Raw genomic sequence first — 15,790 nt, forward strand, 5'->3', positions numbered from 1 at the left:
GGCCCCCCTCTGTCCTTAAAGCGGCGCGGCCCGCGGGGCCCGGGGAGGGAGCGCAGCCGGAGCCGGAGCCGCCGCGGAGCTGCGAGCGGCGCTTCTGCAGCGCGGGGACCGCGCGGGGCTCCGCGCCTTTTCTACAGCCCCTCTGACATCATGTCCTGCCCCGCCGCCATTGGCTGCGCCGCGCCCGGGCCGCCGGCATGTGCTCGGGGCCGGCCGCTGTCCCTCGCTGTCCCTCGCTGTCCCTCGCTGTCCCCTCGCTGTCCCCTCGCTGTGCCCGGCCGCTGTCCCTCGCTGTCCCCTCGCTGTGCCCGGCCGCTATCCCTCGCTGTCCCCTCGCTGTTCCCTCGCTGTTCCCTCGCTGTCCCCTCGCTGTACCCGGCCGCTGTCCCTCGCTGTCCCCTCGCTGTACCCGGCCGCTATCCCTCGCTGTCCCCTCGCTGTACCCGCACTATTCCCGCACTGTCCCTGCACTATACCCGGCCGCTGTCCCTCGCTGTCTCTGCACTATACTCGGCCGCTGTCCCTCGCTGTCCCCGCCGCCCGGGCACCGCGAGCGCTGCCGCGTCCTGCTCGCTCCGCGGCCTCGGGAGCGGCCCGGCCCCGCGCGGAGCTCGCCGTTTGTCGCCCGGTGACCGTCCGCGACATGTCGGGCCATGGCGAGCCGAAGAGGCTGCGGGGCACAACTCCCCCAGCGCGAGAGAACGAGGCCTTCAGGAGCTTGTTTGCACTCCGAGATCGCGGATACCCCAAATATTTATGACTAGTTGAATGTGCCCAATAACCCTCGTTATGAAAAATATTCACTGCTAGAATATAATAACTTGAGTCACTCCAGTTTGTGGATCCTTCCACAAACCAAGGCCTCTCGCATCTCTCATTTCCAAGAAGACCGTAAGAAAACCAGGCCAGGAAGGTCTCTGAACTTTAGGAGAAGCTTCAGAAAGTCTCCAGGAAAGACAAAGAGTGTACAGGGAGACTGTTCACAATGTCTAAATATTTATCCAGGAGATGGGTAGTGAGGAAGGACTAATTAGTACTAAAGATGTCAAATATCACACTTCTAATTATGTTAGCAAAGGTAGCACAACGGAAGGTAAATCTGAATGCACATCTGAGATCATGAGACTCGCCGCCTCATCCGTGACTGTGAATTATTACATCACTCTGCTCATTCCCATCAGGTGCTGTTTTCTGACAGAGCGATTTGCCTCTTACAGGTGTAGTGCAGTTAAGATTATCCTTGCTAAAACTGGATTTTTTCTGTTTACAGCCGAACTTTGCTGGTTTTATGCATTCCATTCTTACAATTATTAAGGCTTTTTATCATCTTTCTGTTGGGATTGCTCTGAGTAGTTAAAGACATTTGCATGTCACACAGGAGAACAAAGTGTCTCTTGTAGAAATGCATATCAAATAGCCACAAGACCCCTCCAGAAACCATACAGAATGCAAGCTAATTTGGCATCTGTGGGAAGTATCCAAAGTCTGTCCTAAAATCAGACCTTGGAAACAATGGAAGTTCATGTTTGAATTCAGATTAGGATCCTACAGCACCATTCAGCTCTGTATAGTATTTATCTTGATAAAATCATCTTTCCCTTCCTCCGTACAGTTGCGAGACGTTTCCAAGCCCCGTCTGTGCTGGGAGCTTTGCCTCCAGGAGCAGCTGTGGATCACTGCTCACCAGATACCACGGACCCCGCGTGGGACAGCACTGGCTCACCTTTGCTCAAGCAATGCTGCAGATATCCTTACCCACAGCTGTGTACCGTACTATCCTCAGACGTTTTCATACCATTAATTAATATACGATTAATTCCCTATTACTGAATTGATTACAGACTTTTTGCAGTTAAGAAAGGTCATGAATTTGTACACTCTATATGACACTGATAATTATCAAAAAGATTTTAGGCATTTAACAGAACTAAACTACAGTATTTTATGTTACAGAATTGCCTCAGTGGATGGAACCAATAATACCAAGAGCACACTGAAAAAGTATGGCATGGCCTCCAGTTCACAGGGTATCTCTGATTTTCTTCTAATGGATATACAAACACAAGAAGACATCCAACCCTTGCTACCAAAACACAAGGAGAGTAACAGAATGTAAACATAAAGCTGCTAATGTACACACTGACACATGAATGACATTTACATTGTTCAGAATAAAATCAAGGATACTTTCAAATAATGAGCCACAGAAAAATTGCTGGAGCAAAATTGTCTTCAGAATGAAACACAGGCTCATTTGAAATGAGAGTTTTTTCATTAAAAAAATGGTGCAGCTAATAATAAAGTCTTTTAACCTGTATTTTGTTATAGGTGACAGGTGAACAAATCACAGGTCTTGAGTTTCTCTACCCTGCCTCTCTTGGTAACGTCATCTCCAGTACCATCTGCTACCTACCAGACAAACAGACCAACCACATAATGAGGTACCAGCTTCCACCCAGCTACCGTGACTAAATCAGAACAAAAGATTCAACGCCTCCTTCAACAAAGGAACACAAGTCTAAGCTGTCTTTGCTAATTGCTGGGTTTCAGGTTGTCTGTTACAGATTTTAAGTGAGCTACAAACTTCCATCAAATACTTATAGCTGTTGGATAAAGATACTAAGAATAAAAAGATAAATGGAAGCAAAAGGTAAGAGAGAAGAGAAGAAAGCTTAGAAAATAAGTAACTACTTATGGTAATTTAAAGACTGTGGAATAATATAAACATGAAAGACCAAGGGGCAGAGTGATTGATATCTCATATGTTTTCGATGCCCCTACGGTTATTAGACTGCAATATATGGGAACATACAATAAACTATGAATTAAAATGTAATTGTAGCTTCAGGCATCTTCTTCATTGTCTGCTGTGGTGTTATGTCTTCATGCACCGTGATTGACAAGGTGTAATTAATCATCTTACTCAGTTGTAAATATGGGCACCCTTCACAGTAGGCATCAGGAAGTGTGTACCAGCAAAGGAAGCAATAGTTGACGCTGAGATACCATTAAATCAAAATCAGAATGCGTATATGTTCAGAAATGTGTGTTTGGTGTGATGCTGTTATCGTTTATTTCTAAAATACTGTACCAACAGATTTACTTGATTTGCAAGTTAACTACAACATTAACTGGTTTTATTTATTTTGTCTCTTTTTCATTTTTATAGGCAATGATGTTGTTCTCCTAAAATGTGAGCCAGTTTGCTTCCTGTCAGCAAGTGGAGCTCAGCTCAGCTCTTCCTCTCCCCGAGTTGCTGCAGACAGACCAGCAGCTCCGTGGACTGACTTGAAATGGTTCGGGCAAATTATTACTCCATTCATGGATCACCTTCTGCACTTCTTATATACTGAGTTAGACACTTTGGTCATTTTAAAGTGAAGGAGAATAATGAAATTATCTTCACAAGGAACACTCTTCCATTTAAAAATAGGACATTTCTTGTCACCAATGCTGTCCCCAAATTGTAAATTAACGTATTTTAAAATATTTTTTTCAGTATTCCAGGGTAGGAAATATGTTATATCTGTTTCTTTTTGCAAATGATTGCTATCCTTATCTAGTTCGTACAGAAATGGTGTCTGAGTCATGGGAAATTTAAGTGGTTTGTCTCAAGAAAATTTGGTGGTATGCATGTTCATGATGCACATAGAGCTGCTGAATGAATAATTGGCCTCTATTTAATGTCCTCTGCTTTAAAGCTGTCTAGTACATTTGCTGTTTAAAAAAATGTCTTTCAAAGCTGTTAAATATGTAACAAAAAGAGGTTGCTCTCCCCATTCTGACATGAACAAAGCCATACAGTGAGCTGCCCGAGGTACTTCCAGCATGGGATTAATTACAAACACAATCATAAATGGAAATTTTCAAAGTTTTCCAATTCTTTTTCTTTGCAATACCAGCTGATGAGTATTTGATAAAAGAATGCAGTAAAAATATTAGTCCAGGAATTAGCTATTAAATATTAAGCTAAGCATTTTTCAGAGTATGGGATCTGTTGGATCCCATAATTCCACCATTTACCCCTGATGGAGTGAGATCTCTGGCTGTCTTCAGAAGCAAACCGAGCTTAAAACAGGAACGCACTCTCAAGAAGATGATCGACTAAGAATGTGTTTTATTTTGATTTGAAAAACTGTCAATCACAAATAAAAAAGACCAAATACTGTTATTATATATACTAGCTAACTGTATTTGTCTGGTAAACCAGGCATATGCAGGAAAGAGAAATAATACAGTTTAAAAGGAAAATATTCCAAAGGTTTTGCCCAGATGTTGTGCTGGAATTGTTGTTCCCTGGTACAAGCAATTGATTTCAGATGAAAACACAAGCACGTATCTATAGATGTGAGAGAGAAATAAGATGTCCAATGTCTCACATATTTCAGTTTATATAGCCACAGCTATTTAAACAATTCCAAAACTGCCTCTACGGGTGTCAAAGAGGGAGGGAAATCTTCAACCACATGATCTTCTCTCCAGAGTCCTGTTAAATCCACTGAACTTAAAACAGAACAAGAAGTGTGAAATATGGGTTTGAACATGTTATGTCAGAAATGTAAAGGTTGGAAGCCTTTTTAGTAACCGATATTAATATTGTATTAAATGTTATGAAAAGGTAGGTGTTGGAGAGAAGGGCTGGGCTCATGTGCAATTTTGTCAAGGTTTTTATCTGTGATTATGATTCCAGATGTATCTATTCCCTGAGGAGAAAAATGAAGTAAAGTTGGCATGTGACATGTGTTTTAAGGTGTTTGGCACAGTTTCCCAAAGTGATGACAAAATGTTCATTTTTATTACAGTGAATTGGTAAAGAAAACACGATTCTGAAGGTCAGTAGCTGTATATTTAAGATAGCTTTGGAGTTTTATTTTAAGGAATATACAGTTCTGGTGATGTGCTTAGATCTGATTGCCTGACAAGCATCTACTATAATAAATAATGTAAATAGAATAACTTTTACCAAATATGAAATGGTAATTACTAGAAATTCAGTAAATTCATGCACAAAACATAGCAAAGACTGCAAAAATGTCTCTTTTTTGCATCTAGAAGTGTAGCTGCTTCTTATTAATTTTTTTAAAATCTGTTTACTGCAGGCTAATCGTATTGCTCTACAGTTAGAGCTCAAATAATTGTAACGAGGTCTTTTGTAGGAACATGTTTTTTAACGCAAATGGACTGATTTTTATTTTTGTAACAAACCAGGGGAGGTTATTTTTTTGGGGTGAAGACTCTTTTGCCCAAACACACGCAAGAGTTGAGCTGAGAGCCGCCGGTGGCAGCGCAGCTCCCCCCGTGCTGTCGCTGCAGCCCCTGCGTGTGCAGCAGCCCGGCAGCTCCACGCTGCCAGCGGGGTACCCCGGCCTGCAGCACCAGGCAAACACTCCCTCATAAACATTTTACAAGTTCAGCATCCACCAATCCGAGAGGTTTGGGAGCCTGCCCCGATTGGGTGTATCAGGGATTTGGTAAACACGGCTACATAAGAAAAACAAGGCTTGGGGAGAAAAGACTCCAATAGTATTGCCTCCTTTGAATATTCAGAGCCTAAGAGTATGATTAATTCCATACTTTATAAGTAAACTTCCCCAGCTCTGTATCCATCTGCAAATATTCAGAGTGATGTGCTCAATACATTCCTTTCTGTTCTACAACCACATTTCTTTGTGAATTTAACCACATCAGAAAGCACTTCAGATTTCTAACACAAATATTCGATGCATTTAATGTAAGGAAGCTTCCTTTATTTGGAGGTGATTGGGAACATTTTGTATTTTATAGGTATATTTAAAAGGTTAGCAGTAGGGGGGACTCGTCTGTGGAAAATCTGTCTACAGCTGACGTTCTTAGATTCAGGAGTGTTGCTGAAATGCCTAATACATTTACATTCTTTTGTTAAGTAGCTTACAGGACTATCCTCTTAGCTACCAGATACCCTGATGATTTTTTTTTTTTTTTTTTTAAGCCAAATGACATTTCTCCTCTTTCTTCTTATTTGTTATTTTCAGGAATATATACTTGGTTTGAGGTTTTGTGTGCCATTAGAAGATTTTAATTTTCATAGGCTTTTTTACTTTTTTAATTTATAATTTTGTTGTTCTTTCCAATAATCTTCTGCAACTTTACTTCATCTTTAGTGCACACAAAGAAGCCTCTCATTGGCTAGTACATTACTGATAATGATTTACAAGTTTTCCCAGATTAATTTTCCATGGGGTAATTTTTTCCCCAATATAACATAGTTCCAATTAAAAAAAAAAAAAAAGCCAAAGGTTAAGACATTTTATAATACAATTTAGAAATTAATTTTTGAAGCCGTTGTGTTTGTATTTCAAATTTAGAATCTGTTTATACTTCAGTATCAGAAAAAAAAAATGTGTAGAGTTTAAAAATTAGCAGTCTGGTATTTTCCAGATATTGCAATGCGCCTGCCTAATGAAGGCAGAAGACTTGCTCAGTAGATTTATTTTAAAGCAGCGCTTTTAGATAGTCATAAATTAAAATGGCAGTTTTCAACTGGATACTTATTACTATTTTATTTGATATTTGCAAGATACCTGACCATTTAATATTTATCCTTTATTTCTCTGAGCTGATCTAATTGCACCTCTCTATTTTGCATTTATTTCTCTTTGCAAACACTACATTATTCACTCTCTCCTGTGCTTATTAAACAGTGCCACCTGCACCAAATGAAACAAAGCTTCTCCATCAATCTATCCCAGCTAAAGAACCCTGACTATATATTATAATTAATTGAAGCTCAATTGAACACTTGAGTCTGAACTAGATACAGTAACCTGAAAAAACATTAAAAAAATTAGGATGTACTTTAAAGAAATCTTTTAAATGAAAATGTTCACTCAAAACTGAGAAGCTAACCTTGCACCAAGCACTCTTCATCAGCTCTGCACAGTACCTCAAGTAGCAATTAGCAGGTCCTTTAATTAATTAACTATTCCCTGTACATCACAGGGATTTTTGTGGCACTAACGTCATCCTTCATAAGTGAATACCAAATGCAGTCAATATTTTGTCACTCCAAACCCTTCTCTGGACTACCTGAATGCCACCGCCTGGCTCTGCAGCACCATTTCCCAGCCCTGGAGCAGGTATGGACTGAGAGAAACTTTGTGCTCCAGCGGGGAGCGGGCACAGACGGAGCTGCCACGGACGGGGACACGCGGGGCACCTTGTGTGCAAATCCTGGCAGCAGCAAGAAGTCAGATAAGATGCAAATTGCAACAGTGGCAGTGAAATCTTATAAATGTACTTGTGTGAGATGAGTTTCTTTAAAGGCTGAATGTGCTGTGAACTTTGCAAGTGCTGGAGGCTCTGCTGCTGGGCTGCCTCTCGCTCCCACTGCCCGCTCCAGACAAGAGCAGATTAATTAAGTGGCAGGTCAGACACGAGAAGGTGAGAGGGCATTTCCCACCAATCCGGGACATTTTGCCCATTTTATACTTTGCAAACTTTTTATATAAGCGTGGTTGATTCTTTTCAACGTAATTATCATTTGGAAAATATTCAGTAATTTTAAGGGAATTACCACCTGAGGATGATGCACAAAATATCTATTGCCGATTTTAAGATTTCCAAAGATGCAGTATGTAAATTTGTTTATATAAATATGTATAAGATATATCACAGTGTGAGGCTGTGTGTGTGTGGATGAACATATGTGTGTGTAACCATCTATCTATTTGCAGATTCAGACACAGACATATGTTATAATTTCTTAGAGGCAAATATCTGCAGAAATAATTGTGTTCAGTAGTTTTCTTTAGTGTGCAGTAAGTTTCTCTTCAGAGACTTCTGTGTTCAGGAAAGATCTTATGAATTTATGTAATGTATAGTATTATGGAATCAAATAAAGTATGCCATATGATTTTGCAGGAATTATACATTAGCATTCTCTTTCAACATGTGTAATATTTTGAATTATGAATTATTATCTATAACTTTATAGATAATTTTAAAAATAAACAATATATATTATGAACTTGTAGAAATACACACTGTAGAAATCTCAAGAAAGAAGAATTATTATTCAAATATTTTGAGATGTTAGCCAAATGACATTATAATTTAAAAAACCCACCACATTTAATTTGAACTCTTCATGAGGGGTAATATGTATTCAATTACTAAAAGATAGTAAAAGATAGAGACTTACTGATCCCAGAAAGATTTGCTATTTTCTAAGAGAAACAGAAATTTCCATTCTCACCTTATGGATTGATCTGCATCACTGTTATTGCAACTTCAGTAAAAAAAATTTTGGCATGAGAAAAATGTAAAGTAAAATGTAAAGGTCAACTGATAAGCTCTGATTGTATCTCTGTTTTTGCTGTGTAAATCTGCTCTTATCAATAATTCACCATTCGTGTTCTACAAAGACTCTGTCTTTACATTTTTAATTAGCACTTAAAATTTTACAAAGATAATTTAAAAATGGGAAATACTCTGTGCTTGGACCCCTCATGTCATAATTTGCAACACATTTTTTCCAATAGATTTGGGCAAATGAATACTCAGTTTTGATACATCAATCTCAAACAAAGGTGGACTCTGATGCAATTTTTCACTGTTCATTTCCCTGAACCTTTTGGGAGATAAAGAATCGTGAACAAATACTTAACAGCCTGATCAATAGCCATTGACCATTTGGAGCCCCTCATACCCTAACAAGCACAGCTTGATCATGTATATTTGATCATGTAAAATTTCAAAGCACCTTGATACAGCAGAGCTAGGCTTTCTATGACATCTTTGTGTTATTTCCTAAAGCACACATTTCCCATGATTTAGCCTTACCATTAATGGAAACCTATTGCACATATATTTGATGAAACTCAAGATCATGAATTTCGGTGTTACATATCCACAGTATTTCATATGAATGGCAAATATAAAACACCATTCTAACATTTTAGGATAAGGAACTGTGGATGTGCCTATGGATTCAATGGACCCCAGAGTGCAAATCTAAAAAGCCCTATCGTTATAAATCTTCCATTCCTGTTAAGTGTTGGCATGCACATTACACTGAGATGTCTTAAGTTTATTTTAGCGGAAAAATTGCAGTAAGAATCTTTCCCTTGATATCCTTTTAAATATATGTTCATATATGTATAAAATAAAAAATATTCATGTTCGCAGCTGTGTTAGCTCTCAGCCTTAATAATATCATAGAAAGAGATAAAGATCTCAGCAAAAAATATTTACTGTAAAAAATTTCTTTGCAGAACTTTATTATTACTCATAATTCCACATCCAATGTTTTTCATGCAGGAATTCTAGTTTACCATTAAAATATAACACTCATGCTACATTTGTATAGCTGCCTTTTCTGCTTATAATCATAATGTTTATTCTAACTTTCTAGGCTTATTATTTTAGACAGATATCAGTTTAATTAGCTTAAGCTGTCATACTCTAAAAAATACAGACGGGTTGCCTGGTTTGGGAGGAGGAAGGTGGCTGCAGATTTCAGAAGCAGAGACAGTTAATGCCTTGTACATTATCATGTAAACAGCAAAAGGACAAAAATAATTACCTGATAAACTTTCAATTTCTGACTCTCCCCTATATGCTTTCTGACCAATTTTTCTATAGAAAATCCATTCAAATTAGGCAAGTCCTCTAAATATCTGCAGCATCTGCTGGTTCAGACACCTTCCTTTATGCAGAGTACCATTTTCATATGATAATACATGTAATATGATATAGAATGACAGAATGCATGACAGTTGCCCATAATACATAGAAAGTCACTCAAAGGACAGAAGCGACATTTGGATAATTAGCATCCATTGGGCAGTCAATCATGCGAATAGAAAAAACTGAACAAAACCCACAATGGAGTTAGAAAACAAAAGGGACCCTAGCCAGTCTCAGGATTAACTGCTCTAAAGCGATCTAAATGCTTTTGTATCTAAAGAACTGAGGCTCCCAGGGCTGCCCTGTTCCCCTCTAGATACCCAGGGAACTAGTTGTGGCGATCAAAGTTAAAGCATTCTCTCTTCTTTATAGACTGCTAAATACACAGAAAAATTATTTCTCCATTCGTGTTCATTAAACTATTTTAAAGTTAAAAAACTGATGCCACGTTCTTTTGCCAAGTGAAAAGAGCTAGAGTATTGAGATTGTCCTGCTTTTATGAGAACACAACAGACCTTTTAATTTAAACTCTGCCTTTGTTTGATTAATATTATTTTGCTGTTGTCCAGTCTGCTATCTCTTTCTTTTTGGATAATGAAGGCAATTGTCATTAGAAACTCCTGTGTGAGAAAAACCTGAAAACAGGAATAGGAATAATAATGACAATAACAAAGCCCATTAACAAAATTAAGCAGGAAAGGTCCCACAATTTCTTAGTAGGTTCCACTTCATAAAATAAATAAAATATTTTGTCACTCAGTATATGCAGCTCAAAATATTTCCTTTCCCCAGATTAGGTGGAAGATGAGGGCAGCCTCCTTTAAAGCTCCAACAGAAGAGAAAGAGAGAGAGAGAAGAGATACAGAGAGAGCCCCAGGATGTGGAAAGTCATGAAAATACCTACCCTGGAGACAGTATTCCCATAGGATCCTTTTCATATAAATTCCAACTTGCCTAATGCCCTTAATGAATGAAATAAAAAGAGAATTCAGAAAGGCCCATGCTGATGGCTCCTGCTGGAAAGTGTGTGGTTTAAGGCATAGCTGCAGCAGTTCTGGGAGGAATCAGCTCCGGTCCCCATCAGCCAAGCAGACAGGAATCACTGGGGCGAAATCTTCCCCCTCACACATTTGCAATTGACTTGAAATAACATCACGACACCTTTGGATAATTGATGCCTTCTTACCTTTCGTTGTCCTTTGTAATTAATATTTGTAGATCTAGAGGTTTCTGCCAGCCACAGATAACAGGAAGGTGGAAGGGGTGGGGAGACAGAGCGCGTGTGTGTGCGTGAGTGTGTGTGTGAGTGTGTGTGAGAGAGACAGAGGCAGAGGGAAGGAGAGAGGCAGAGAGAGGCTTTGGTTGTGTCTCTGCTTGGGGAATGGAGTGCTGGTGTATTTGTGTGGATGTGTACTGGGGGCTTTGCAAACCTCTGGAGTTCTAAAGGCAAGACAGAAAGTGAGAAGTAGGATGAGCTGGATGTCCCCTGTCAGTCCTTACAGAGTTTCAGCAGCCGTGACCTTCAACCCTTGTGCTGTGTGTCAGCCCCAACTGGAGCCGCCTTGCCCAGCTGCTGTGCCAGCCTCCCAACGCTGAGAAGGGAGAGGGGACAGCAGAGGAAAGGAGGCAGAGAGAGATTGAGATCAGAAGGGCTTTTCGCCCAGTCAAATGGGCCTCTGGTGACAAATCAATCACGGACCTTTCAAACCAATGGTGCTGCCAGTCTCCAGCTCACCAAGCCCTCACAGCCTCCCCCGGCTCCTCGGGCTCTCCTACATGACACTCAGCTGATGACAGGGGCTCCAGTCAGAGCAGGGCTGCTTTTTACAGGTTGATTTGGTCATTAGCATCATTTCTTCTCTTTCTCCCCCTCTTGCTCTGTCTTTACCCACCATCTATTTATTTATTAAATATTGAAAACTAATATTAGAAGAGGGATTTAGATAATCAGAAATATTTTCAAATAAGTTGGTATACTGCCTTGCTAAAGGAACCCAGATTTATCTATTTATTTGATTTTGTACCCTTAGGAAGAGCTACCTATTTTAATGTAATGAGTTGATCTGATCAGTATAATCAGGGACAAAGAAAGGAGGCCTTACAAGATGCTCACTTCACCTTCTCCTTCCCTTTATTTATTTTACATTAATAAAAAACTGGCTTCAGTGATTTTTCCTACTACACTCATAGGACAGGAATTATTTTTCAATCTTCTTTTTTTGCAGACATTTATTTAAATACAATATCAAATCCCTTTTAAAGCTATGAGGATGTTCCTTTTCTGGAACAAATTTGCATTGCCACTGAAATTCTTGTATTTCAAGCAGAGTACACAAATAAAGCTCTAGATGAGGTAGGAAAAAAACCTAAAAAATTCTTACTAAATCCTAACAAGTACTTCTTTTAATGCTGACTTTCTTCTGAGTATCTGAAAAAAAGTGTTTTAAAGCAATTATGAGAGAAAGAGTAATAGAAGAAGAGGGTTTAAAAGTTTAGGAGGAACAAAGTACTCTTTTGCAGATTTTGTGATTGTAGGAATTGTGTTCTCTGTTTCCTCCTCTTTTCTCTCCTTGCCACCCCCCCGCTCCAGCCAATTCTTAATACATAGGGGGGAAAAAAATCAAAAGAAGGTATTAACAGAGCATATCTTGCTCTAAGTGTTATTTAACTTTAATCCCCAGAATAAAATCTTCCTATACCCCCCCCCCCCCATAAAAAGGAATATTGCATGTTAAGGAAAAGGAAGCTGTCCCTTCTTATCCTTGCTCATCTCCAATGCCAAGGTCTTGGCTCGGAATGTCCCCGTCCCTGCAGCCAGGGATGGCAGTGCATGTTTTAACTCCAAATTTACATGTTGGCCATCTGAGAGCAACTGGCCAGTGTGGGGTGGGAAAGAGGGATGACAGAAATGTGCAGAACAGAGCCCAGCTCTTCCAGGCTCTGTAAAGAGAGCCTGGGCCAGACACAGTGGCATCAAAAATATAGTACAATATAGGCAAAAATGTCTCCCCTGTCTCCTTTCTACCATGAGTGAACTGTGTGAAACTGAAGTGAAGTGCATTGCAGACAGCAGTGTGGGGTGCTGAACAGCCTGTAGCTGGAGAGTGCTTCGGTCTTTATCTTCAAAGCTGTCCTGTCAAATACAAGGTCTTTTAAACATCAGAGGGATAAAGTTTCTGATTCTGAAGGGTTCGTTTTCCTCTTGGTTTTCCTCAATCAGAAGTTAAGCCCATACGACCCCCACAGTAAGCTGGCTCTGGGATTGCTGCCCTGCTACTTGCCCCATGATTTCGGGATGCTTGGATAGAGCAATCTTGATTTGCTCACTGTTTGTTGAGTTCAGTTTTCTTCATGTTAGTTCTTTCTTCCATCTTATGTGTCTTGAGGCTGTTGCTGTGTGGCAGTGAATTGAATCTTATGAACTTAAAAGGAAATTGTGGCTGGGACCTGGAGAATATTCATCTGTTGCAGAAAATGCTGAAGTCTGAACATGTGAGAATTGCACTAATGAATTTTCCCCTCATTTCAGCCCTTCAGTCTCTTTTTTCACCATACCTTAATTGCAGTGTTTTCTGATAAAATAATCCTAGCTCATAAAAAAATTTAAATGTGCATCTTCATTTAATTCCTTGTACTTCCTTCTACCAATATAATAAAAGAAATTAAGATGATTTACAAAATAATGTGCCTTTCTGTCATCTTACTGTCAATACATAAGTACTACACTGAAATCTAGTTGATTTCTAAAATGAAAATTCATTACATTTCTGGAAACTTGAACAATCAGCTCCATGCATTTTAATTAGATTGTCTGTTTTTTCATTTATTACTAATACAGTCCTCTTAACTATGATTTATTTGTTAAACAAAGTGCCATAATCCGTCACTTATTCATCTTAATTTCAGCAAAATTAAAGTAGTCGCTGTTATATTACACCTAATTGCACTTGCAATGAAAAGAACGGAGATGTTAATCAAAATAAATTGAAGATAAACAATAAAATCATTAAATCTTTGCTGCAGTAAGTGTAACTAATCAGTTTTGACTTGAAGCGACCGAACACAAATAATGAATCTGTCAGTGAAGACGCGCTCATTAAATCCAGCCTGGTCCGCCCGGGTCCTGCAGGCAGCCCCGGCCCCGCAGGCTCGGCGCTGCTCCGAGGGGAGCTCCAGGCACGGGGACAGCGCATCCCGGGCAGGGCAGGGCAGGGCAGGGCAGGGCAGGGCAGGGCAGGGCAGGGCAGGGCAGGGCAGGGCAGGGCAGGGCGCTCACCGACTGCCCTGGGACCAGGCGAGGATGCGAATGCCACAGGTACGCAGAACTCCTGCAAGCACCGCGCCAGCAACAGGGAAACGGTCTTTGTTTTATTCGGCCACCAGCAGGGCAGAGATTAGAAAAAGGGGGAAAGGGAAATGAAACCCAGAAACTCACAGGTAGGAAGCACTTGTTTTTAAAACTTATTAGAAGTATCAGTTTCATAGCAGATCGATGTAGTTGGCAGTGTGTTAAACAATATATGCTAAATAATATGTTTTGCACTAGTATGAGATACTGATTATAGTCCTCTGCTATCCCCACGGAGTAGGGACAATGCCTGGATTAGCAACAGAAGCTGTTCATGTCCTCATTGTCTTTCCACCAGTTACCACTTCTGGCCTCACTACCTCATTACAAGGGACAAAATGGGCACTCCAGTTATTTCCAAATATGTTGTTCCACTGGCAAGGAGTCCTGTATCTGAGCAGCCTGGTGAGCTGAGCTAGAGCAATCAGCACTTTCTACTTCAGCTTTTAAATTGTTTACTTAATGATTTCAGTTTCCCCAGTGGAGTATTTGTGAGTAATCACTGGTTAGCAGGAATCTGCATGGCAAGGAGCAATTTCTCTTAAAATAGTTTTGTGCGACAAGCCTTTGTCTGATCTGAGCCAGCAACTCAGAGCAAATATAAAATATAAAATACAGGCAGTGGTCCTTGCCTTTAGTCACACTGAACAAAGTCATTATTTACTTGAATAGTTATCAGTTCCTAAACAGAAGATACTCTTTTGTATTTTTATGTTTCCCCTCCTTGTATTTTATCAATCATCTTACTTATTTACAAATCTTACTGTGCTTTGTCCTAATCATTTACTTAAGCAATAGAATTCAGCTTTAAGTGTTGATCAGCACAAAGGATGTCTGTCTGGCTCCTGGAATCAGCATTAACAATTAACATTTTACAATGCTAATGCTTTCTCCTGTATTTTAAACAGTGGTCAGTACAAATAAGTGATAGTTGAACAGTTAATATGCTTTAGCTCAAATATATTTGAAAATTACACACATTTTTAAAGCTTATTTTTTACTATCTCTGCATACAAAAAGGACAAGAAAGCCCAGTGCCCTCTGAGCAGGAGGCTAATTTCAGCTTGCTTTCTTCTTTCTTGCTTTCTTGCTTTCTTGCTTTCTCTTTCTTGCTTTCCTGCTTTCTTGCTTTATCTTTCCTTCTTTCTGTCCTTCTTTATTTTCTTCTTTCTTGCTTTCTTTTTTCTTTTTATCTCTCTCTTTCTCTCTCTATAGTTCATATTTGAGTCACACCAAAAGACAACCATCATGGGACAACAACACCTCAGATTTTGGGTTGGATAACTACTAAGCAATTTTTTCCTTCTGTTTTGCTCATACTAGTGTGATTTGAGATCTGTGAATTATTACCCTTTCTTTTTTTAATAAAAAGTCTAGCTGATGGACCTTTTAGTTTCTGTTCTGCATTTTTCCAGCATTTATAATGCTTAACTTGGGACTTGACATCTCTCAAGGTGCTCATTTGAAATGATTTATATGGGCTTTGTTAGTTCAGTGGCAGGTGGGTAATTCTAGAAATTAAATATTACCTGGTTTTTATTGATATAACTATAAGCACTTAACAGAAGTAGTAAACATTACTATTGCTAATTTCTAGGAAAGGTAATAAAAGTATAGACTGAGAAGTGGCTAGCAGGATAGGAACCAGGTAATGATAAAAAATTACCAAAAGGATGGAACCAATCCTTCATTAGCCAAAAACTCCTACAGACTGCAGTCAAAATCTGCCTTGAATGAAAATGATCAAGGGCTCTGGAGCTACGGCCTGTGTAAAGT

Source organism: Parus major, chromosome 17, assembly GCF_001522545.3.
Source record: "Parus major isolate Abel chromosome 17, Parus_major1.1, whole genome shotgun sequence".
NCBI classification, from domain to species: Eukaryota; Metazoa; Chordata; class Aves; order Passeriformes; family Paridae; genus Parus; species Parus major.